The sequence below is a fragment of the Schistocerca serialis genome, chromosome 3 (genome assembly GCF_023864345.2).
Source record: "Schistocerca serialis cubense isolate TAMUIC-IGC-003099 chromosome 3, iqSchSeri2.2, whole genome shotgun sequence".
In the NCBI taxonomy this organism is placed as follows: Eukaryota; Metazoa; Arthropoda; class Insecta; order Orthoptera; family Acrididae; genus Schistocerca; species Schistocerca serialis.
Genome location: NC_064640.1, coordinates 390,009,761 through 390,019,564, shown reverse-complemented (window position 1 = coordinate 390,019,564; position 9,804 = coordinate 390,009,761). Strand labels below are relative to the sequence as shown.

General features: G+C 40.8%; 1 long non-coding RNA gene across 1 annotated transcript; it reads left to right on the top strand.

The window, feature by feature from the left end:
- Positions 1 to 2,418: 2,418 nt before the first annotated feature.
- LOC126470231 (uncharacterized) lies at positions 2,419 to 8,086 on the top strand. Its single transcript, XR_007586157.1, has 5 exons — positions 2,419 to 2,586; positions 2,710 to 2,834; positions 3,010 to 3,103; positions 3,325 to 3,400; positions 4,913 to 8,086. It is a non-coding gene; the product is annotated as an uncharacterized LOC126470231 (long non-coding RNA).
- Positions 8,087 to 9,804: the final 1,718 nt, after the last annotated feature.

The following is a 9,804-nucleotide window of genomic DNA, read 5'->3' as shown; positions in this document are numbered from 1 at the left end:
ATCGGACGCTTCGGTATTTCCAAAAGCACACTAGAACACGTTAAAACTGTTGCAGGCACAAAGAGCCATCATCACTTCTCTCCAGCGGACTCCGACAATGTTGCAGAGGGTGGGATCGGACGCTTCCGTATTTCCAAAACCACACTAGAACACGATAAAACTGTTGCAGGCACAAGGAGCCATCATCACTTCTCTCCAGCGGACTCTGACAATGTTGCAGAGGGTGGGATCGGACGCTTCCGTATTTCCAAAAGCACATTTAACGTGTTCTAGTGTTACAAGTTCTGAACTGCATGTAGTGTGTTTTTTCATAGTTTAGTGACAAAGAATTGGCTAGGAACCAGTGATTAATGTCCACAAATATTTTATTGGCTGATCTTTCTAAGACTACACTTGATTTGCTCTTTATTGCAATGTTTGTATCATCGACAAACAAAACAAACTTGGCATCTGGTAATGTTACTGATGAAAGGTCATTGATGATGCTTCATAAGCTAGGTTGTGAGAAACCACATCCTCTTTTGCTACGTCCCTTTCTCCCCTCTCTCTTCCCTGACGAAGGAACATGGTTCCAATAGCTAGGATTATTCTCTGAACTAAATGCTACTGGGTACACCTTTGCAATATCATGTATTGTAAGAGTTCTACCTGAATTCACCCCCATGTAATTGTCACAGGCTCTGTTATAAAAATTTTTCAATAGATCATATACAGTCCTGTCTAATGGATGAAGCTTTTACTTAATTTTTAGAATTTTTAATGTGCCTATCACTGTGCATTATTTTTACCCGTTTTCTGACCTTATGTAAAATTTGTGTGTGTTTATTGTTTTATATCTCTTGTATAATATTCACATATCAGAAGCAATAGAGCCTTTAAATCGTTATGCAACTATCAAGTTTATTAATATTATATTACATGGTCTTAGTAACCAACTGCATTTTCCTCACACACACACACACTAACGGTGTGAACAGTACTATGATGACAGAAACTGCTGATGTGTCTTATATTACAAACAGACAGTTTCTTCGTTTTGATCCAGCAGGAAATGTTCATCCAAAAGAGTTCTGGAACGATTTTGAAAATGTTTTGCCTAGTTTGTGGAATGACCGACAGAAGATTGGTTTTGGGTGAGGCTAGGATATGGGGAACGACTGTAACGGAACAATATGAGACGTTAAAGCAGTTTAAAGAAGCGTTTTTCAAAGAATATTGGGACAAGCAAAAGCAGATAGAACTTCAAAATAGTTTCTGGGAAAGTTTAATCCCAGGAAAGAGAATATTAAAATATTTGCTCTAAGATGGGTGACTAATTTGTCATATTTGACGTACAAATTAGAGCCTGAGCAGATAATTACGGGTTTAGAAGGGAAGTTGCCTCTAAACTGGAGATATAAAATAGTTGCTGCTCCTAGGGACAATGTTGATAAGTTTATTAACTATTTGGAAAGGGTGGAGAAGCTTACGCAGGAAGAGGAGCAAACAAGTCGTAATTTTAGGCCTCAGAATACTGGTGAGAGAGGTCAGAATGTTAATGATAAAGATCAGGGGCACGCTTACAGATCGCGATCGCCAACTTATGATGCCAATGATTTCCAGGAGAGATATCAGGTTGGGGGGCGAGGTAGAAATGAAGCAGAATCACAGCGCACGGGAAACTAGACAGCGTCTATGAAGGGGCTGGCATTTGCAGAGCGGGTAGCAGTAATTTGAATCCGCTGGCCATACCTTTTGTATACAATAAGTATAAAGTAACGGAAGTCCAAACTATTGACAATAATGATACAATTGAAAGTGGTACAGTGAAGGATGATGGAATTAAATATTTGCAGCAATCGACAGAGCATAAAACTGCGCTTCATTTGAGGTTAGATGTTTGCGAAAGTTTATTTTTGCCAAAAAGCCTCAAAACCTAATCTGATCTAATCTAATTTAATCTTTCTAATGAGTGGTAACTCAATAGTGCTCCTCTGAAACGCTATCTGTTGAGAACAAGCTTTTAGTATTTTGCTGGAAATGCCATCAACACCATGCGAGTTTTTGCAGACGACGTAACTAAATTTTACCCCTCCATGTATATCTGAGATATGATCGATTAAACGTATCATCAATTAATACACATAAACTAAACTTTAGAGCAGACACTTCTGATTAAAGATATTTTTGGCTTAAGCACATTTGTCAATTTATACGCAATATTAATTTTACGCAATATTATACGCAATATTAATAATAATAATATAATCGATCATAATTAATATAATAATAATTCTGATAATGAATTTCGTAATTTTAATCAGATGCTAATTGTATTTTTCTCACTAAAGTCATGTAAGTCATAATAAATGCTGTCCGAGGTGCGAGGATTGTTGAAGTGGCATAGCTTACTTGTGATTATCATTGGGCAATGTGTGGTTTATTTTGATGCGTCGCCGAAAGCAGTAAAGAAATCACCAGAGTCCTCTTCGTCTCTGAAGATGGATTATCACATAATTTTTATTATTGGTTTCATTGCAATGTTGAGAAAGAAGACGGTGTGTTGTGGGATTCTTCTCGTATTGATGATGGAATTGCTGGTTAAAGGTGTGTGTCGTATTCATGATCTATAGAACAAATTTTTGTGACGTTATGTGTCAAAGCAGACGGGTGGGATCGGACGCTTCCGTATTTCCAAAAGCACACTAGAACACGTTAAAACTGTTGCAGGTACAAGGAGCTGACAATGTGCAGATGAACAGACTGTCCGGTTATAACTATAGGTTCATGCACAACGTCTCTTCACAGTGTGTCTGACTCAAGATTCAGAAGCAAAAGCAGCAACATACAACCAGGTACTTAGGATGTGTTGCACCAACATATGGCACTATGTTCTCTTGCTTGTTGTGTAGATTAGATTAGATTAGATTAGGCTAATACTAGTTGCATGGATCATGAATACTATATTTTATAATGATGTGGAATGAGTCAAACCCCCACAATAATAATATGCTTCCCCCTGTCTGACAGGTGGAACAACTCTTCTCACTTCTCAGTAAAGGATGTGCAGAGAAGTGTAAATAGTGTGCAGATGAGTAGTAAAGTATTGGAAACTGCATTGTGGGTAAGTACTAGTCAGTTCTTGCACTTTATGAATAAAGAAAATAATAAGAATTATTATAGGCCTAATGCAAAAAAAATTTACTGTATTTTCTACATAAGCAAATAAGCATAACATTCTTAATGTAAGAGTTAATGTTACATTCATATCATTAGACTTGTATGAAAAAAACTTTCTGGTTCTTGGCAACTGACTTGTGACTGTCACAACTGATGTTGTTGCAGGTGTTGGTGATGGTGGTGCTTTTGATTCTCCTTGGTTTGCTGTACCTGATTCTGATGATCAAGAAATCACACAAAGGTATAGTTATTTGCAAGTTTACGTAATTTGTTGTGAGATGCGGGTTGCAATTTCTGGGTCACGCCACCTTCTTTCACAAGTCATAATTCTGGAACAAATTGGCAGGGGAAACTAATAAATTCACTTAAAAGCAAAAACTCACATGGAATTGTTGGCATTTCCAGCAAAATACTGAAAGCTTGTTCCCAACAGATAAGTAGGATTCTCAGCCACTTGTGTAATAGCTCTCTGAAACAGGGCATTTTTCCTGATAGACTGAAATATGCTATTGTAAAACCTTTGCTTAAACATGGGATAGGTCTGATGTCAACAACTGTCATCGAATCTCTCTTCTAACAGTTTTATCCAAAATTTTTGAGAAAGTAATGTATTTAAGAGTAGCTTCACATATCTGTAAAAATGTCAGATTGGTTTTCAGAAAGGCTTTTCAACAGAAAATGTCCTTTGTTGTTTTTAATATATATTAATGACTTGCCATTCTATATTCATGAAGATGCAAAGCTAGTTCTCTTTGCTGAGGCTTCTCCTCCCTCCAGAGAGGCGTCTCCTCTCTTTGGGGAGGCGTCTCTTCAACTTCTGACTGTTTTCTAGAATACTTTTCATTCAGTTTGATGGTAATACAATCTTTCTGTACTCTTAGTTGCCCTGTTTCCCTATTAATATTATGACAAACTGTTATAATTGTATTATGAGAGTTGCTGATCTCAAACGTGATACACATACTTCTAGGCTTCTTAATAACGTTTCTTAATACAGTACAGTAGTTTGTATAATATTACACTGTTTCTGGATCATTACTCTTTCTTGTTGCTAGATACAATTCCCTTTTCCGATTACAAGATATTTTCACTCCTTTAGTAATCCATGGTTTTTTGCAACTATATTTAACTATTTTCTTGGTGAAACAGCTTTCAAATACATTTACAAATGTGTCATGAAATAAGTTATATTTTAAATTAGCGTTGGGTTCCGTGAATTATATTTGGCATAGAGGGCACCTACAATATGTACCCTTTAACATATTACATATTTTTAATCACATTTTGGAATTTTTTATTTTGCTTCAGGAATATGTTCTTGGTGTTTTGATTCATGGAGTGTGTTCTCTAAATGGATGTTACTGGGTTGTAAAAATTTCGCTGACAGATTGCCAGAAGACAGATTGCCAGATGCAGGTTGCAAATTCCGCTTCACGCCACCTTCTTTCACAAGTCATAATTCTGGAACTAATTGGCAGGGGAAACTACTAGACATTATATATTAATTTAAAATTCTGTCTCAATTATTGAATACATTTTTATGCTAATATTTATTGACCACCAAAATGATAATCTTTAAGTAATAATGCAGGCAGATTTCAAATACCTAGCAAAATTTCTCATAAATTGTCAAAGAAGGGTATTATAGAATAATTATTAATTGTTTCAATCACTAAAACAATTATGTCCTGTAAGTGAGTTATTTGTCCATGAAAAAAAATTTAGTAAAATTTATTCTTTCTCTCTCTCATAGGAGTACAAGAATTCTGATCCAGATTCATCAACAAACACAGGAAGACGGATGACCACCACTCGAATCCAGTGTATGAATCCAGGAAGAAGTATAACAATTCATGATATTGCAAAGGCATATCCATTAGAATTTACCTCAAATAATAGTAATAATAGTATTTGGCTGTTTAATCCTGTGTAGGAACTTCTCGGTAGAGCAGGTGGTCTAGGTGTATTGTAGTAGGGTTTGACAATGTCGACACAGGTTAAGTAGTGACTAAAGGCAACTCTGAATGGAATGGGGAGAATATTGTGGAGGGATGATCTCATTTCACAGCTTGACTTGAGAAAGCCTGGTGCTACTAGCATTCCTTTGCTTTACACTTTTGTATCTACATCTGCATCTACATCTACATCCATACTCTGCAAGCCACCTGATGGTGTGTGGCGGAGGGTACCTTGAGTACCTCTATCGGTTCTCCATTCTATTCCAGTCTCGTATTGTTCATGGAAAGGAGGATTGTCGGTATGCCTCTGTGTGGGCTCTAATCTCTCTGATTTTATCCTCATGGTCTCTTTGCGAGATATACGTAGGAGGGAGCAATATACTGCTTGACTCTTCGGTGGAGGTATGTTCTCGAAACTTTGACAAAAGCCCGTACCGAGTTACTGAGCGTCTCTCCTGCAGAGTCTTCCACTGGAGTTTATCTATCATCTCTGTAACGCTTTCGCGATTACCAAATGATCCTGTAACGAAGCGCGCTGCTCTCCGTTGGATCTTCTCTATATCTTCTATCAACCCTATCTGGTACGGATCCCACACTGCTGAGCAGTATTCAAGCAGTGGGCGAACAAGCGTACTGTAACCTACTTCCTTTGTTTCCGGATTGCATTTCCTTAGGATTCTTCCAATGAATCTCAGTCTGGCATCTGCTTTATCGACGATCAACATTAAATGATCATTCCATTTTAAATCACCCCTAATGCGTACTCCCAGATAATTTATGGTATTAACTGCTTCCAGTTGCTGACCTGCTATTTTGTAACTTCCGCATCGCATCTGCCCACCCCTGAGTGGCCATCACCTCGAACGGACAGGTCTTAATGAATGCCAGTGCAGCGCGCTTGAGGTCACTGCAGGAGTGGCGGACTGCGAGTACAGCTGTGGCTGCCGCGGTCTCGACAGTCAGCTGAGCGGCCACCTGCCTCTCACACGCCGCTTTCAGCCCCGACACCCCGTACTTATCCGCTGCGGCCAGCAGCTGGGGGGCCATGCCGGGCAGCTGGGGGGCCCGCAGGGTGTACAGGTAGGAGACCAGCTGCCTCAGCACCGGGCCCCCCACATCGGCAATGCTCACCACGCCGGTGCTCGTCTCGAGTGTGTCGTGTGCGAACGGGGCTCCTGCCCGCCAGGACGGCCCTGTGTGCCACCAGCCGAGTGTCACCTGCCTTGAGTATCACGATGGCGTCATCCCCGGCGTCCAGGAGTGCACCCAGGTCCACAGTCACTGTCTCCGTCACGTCCTTAACTGGTTCCATTGCGGACGATTCTTTGTCAGGTCGCACGCTCCTGTCTTCTCGGCCACTCCCTCAACAGTCAACAGTCAGCAGCTTGGCAATCAGCTTCATACGTCGGACCAGAGGGTCAGTTCTTTACAGCAAATATGAAATTCACTTTACATTGACAGGCAGCTTTTTGCGCTGACTCAGCCACCTACGTGCGACCAGTTTGCACGAAACTGCCGGAGTTGAGGAATTCTAGGAAGTGGTTTGTGTCTTTGTTGTAGGATACAAATTTCGATTACCTGGGTCCTGCTTCTCCTTGTCTCTGTGAGGGCAGCTACATGCCCTTACTTCCAACACACGACGCCCGGAGGAGTCGTTGGCCGCGCAGCAGCAGGTGTCTGGTGAGTTGCGCTGGCAGAGGTGGTGGCAGCGCCGGAGGTGGTAGTGGTTCTGGTTGCGGTACTCAGCTCTGTAACGACTGGTGCGCTGCTTTTTGGTGGTGGATCGTACAGCAACCGGCTCACTTCGATCAAGTCTTCCGGCTGCTTCCGCATCACATCTGCCCACCCCTGAGTGGCCATCACCTCGAACGGACAGGTCTTAATGAACGCCAGTGCAGCGCGCTTGAGGTCACTGCAGGAGTGGCGGACTGCGAGTACAGCTGTGGCTGCCGCGGTCTCGACAGTCAGCTGAGCGGCCACCTGCCTCTCACACTCCGCTTTCAGCCCCGACACCCCGTACTTATCCGCTGCGGCCAGCGCTGGGGGGCCATGCCGGGCAGCTGGGGGGCCCGCAGGGTGTACAGGTAGGAGACCAGCTGCCTCAGCACCGGGCCCCCCACATCGGCAATGCTCACCACGCCGGTGCTCGTTTCGAGTGTGTCGTGTGCGAACATGGCTGCAAAAACGGGGCTCCTGCCCGCCAGGACGGCCCTGTGTGCCACCAGCCGAGTGTCACCTGCCTTGAGTATCACGATGGCGTCATCCCCGGCGTCCAGGAGTGCACCCAGGTCCACAGTCACTGTCTCCGTCACGTCCTTAACTGGTTCCATTGCGGACAATTCTTTGTCAGGTCACACGCTCCTGTCTTCTCGGCCGCTCTGTTCTTACATACAAAAGTGTAAAGCAAAGGAATGCTAGTAGCGGTATATGCCCATTCAATCGTGATATTGGTTACCGGAGTTGAAATACCTTTCTTCGAGCTTTAGGTACAGAACGTAGCAAGCTACGTGAAATTCACTTTACATTGACAGGCAGCTTTTTGCGCTGACTCAGCCACCTACGTGCGACCAGTTGTGGTTGTGAGAAACCACATCCTCTTTTGCTACGTCCCTTTCTCCCCTCTCTCTTCCCTGACGAAGGAACAAGGTTCCAAAAGCTAGGATTATTCTTTGAAATAAATGCTACTGGGTACACCTTTGCAATATCATGTATTGTAAGAGTTCTACCTGAATTCACCACCATGTAATTGTCACAGGCTCTGTTATAAAAATTTTTCAATAGATCATATACAGTCCTGTCTAATGGATGAAGCTTTTACTTAATTTGTAGAATTTTTAATGTGCCTATCACTGTGCATTATTTTTACCTGTTTTCTGACCTTATGTAAAATTTGTGGGTGTATATTGTATTATATCTCTTGTATAATATTCACAGATCAGAAGCAATAAAGCCTTTAAATCGTTATGCAACTATCAAGTTTATTAATATTATATTACATGGTCTTAGTATCCTACTGCATTTTCCTCAAACACACACTAACGGTGTGAACAGTAGTATGGTGACAGAAACTGCTGATGTGTCTTATATTACTAACAGACAGTTTCTTCGTTTTGATCCAGCAGGAAATGTTCATCCAAAAGAGTTCTGAAACGATTTTGAAAATGTTTTGCGTAGTTTAAAGAAGCGTTTTTCAAATAATATTGGGACAAGCAAAAGCAGATAGAACTTCAAAATAGTTTCTGGGCAGGGGAAAAGTTTAATCCCAGGAAAGAGAATATTAAAATATTTGCTCCAAGATGGGTGACTAATTTGTCATATTTGACGAACGTATTAGAGCCTGAGCAGATAATTATGGGTTTAGAAGGGAAGTTGCCTCTAAACTGGAGAAATAAAATAGTTGCTGCTCCTAGGGACAATGTTGATAAGTTTATTAACTATTTGGAAAGGGTGGAGTAGCTTACGCAGGAAGAGGAGCAAACAAATCGTAATTTTAGGCCTCAGAATACTGGTGAGAGAGGTCAGAATGTTAATGTTAATGATAATGCTCAGGGGCACGCTTACAGATCGCGATCGCCAATTCATGATGACAATGATTTCCAGGAGAGATTTCAGGTTGGGGGGGCGAGGTAGAAATGAAGCAGAATCACAGTGCACGGGAAACTAGACCCCGTCTTTGAAGGGGCTGGCATTTGCAGAACAGGTAGCAGTAATTTGAATCCGCTGGCCATACCTTTTGTATACAATAAGTATAAAGTAACGGAAGTCCAAACTATTGACAATAATGATACAATGCATTCCAGATTCAGATTTGATTTCTGCCTAGTATTAACTAAGTTAAAGAGGAAACAAGAAACTAAGTACTTAAATTCTGTCACTACAATAAGACGATGTTAAAAAACTAACTACAGCAATCACAAATTTTACTATACAAGGGAAGTAACTAACGTTTCGTTTGAGGTATAATAAGTGGGGGTTAGCGAAAAAACGTTTTTCATATACGCGTACTGTAAACACTATGGCATGTAGGAAGTCACGATGGTTACTAAACTGTAGTATGATTATTTACTATTCGGAAAATGTCTATTTTGACCTTCTGGTAGCGAATAGTTTGATAAAATGGAATATAACTTCGAACACCACATTTTGCGTCTTGGAAATTATGGATACTTGCACTTTGAGCTCGCCTACTGTACAAACTATGATAACTAAAAGCTCACGATGGACTGTAACTGATAGAAGGATTATTTAAGAATCGAAATATGTCTATTTTCACTTTCTAGTACCTATTAATGTGACTGTACGAAATGTAAACCGACCGACTAAATAAGGATCACACCAGAACATCTTCAATCGGATCGAACAAGAAAACTGTTTATTACAGAGTAATGCGGTTTGCAGCAGTCGAGAGAGTATAAAATTTCGCTTCATTTGATGTAAAATAAGTAGATGTTTGCAAAAGCAGTTTTTTTTTTTTTGCAAAATAAAGAATCTCCGTACATGCGCGACATTTGTCATGCGCGATAATTGACATACATGCGAACGACTAAAAATTAACACAAATTATTAAAAATAGAGTCTGGATAGACCACCATTTTGTCTAAATTTCAATAGTGAAAACCGCAATTATCTACGTCTAATAGTTACTGAGGTATAGTCATGTAAGTGAACGGTTGCCGTGTGTATTGCA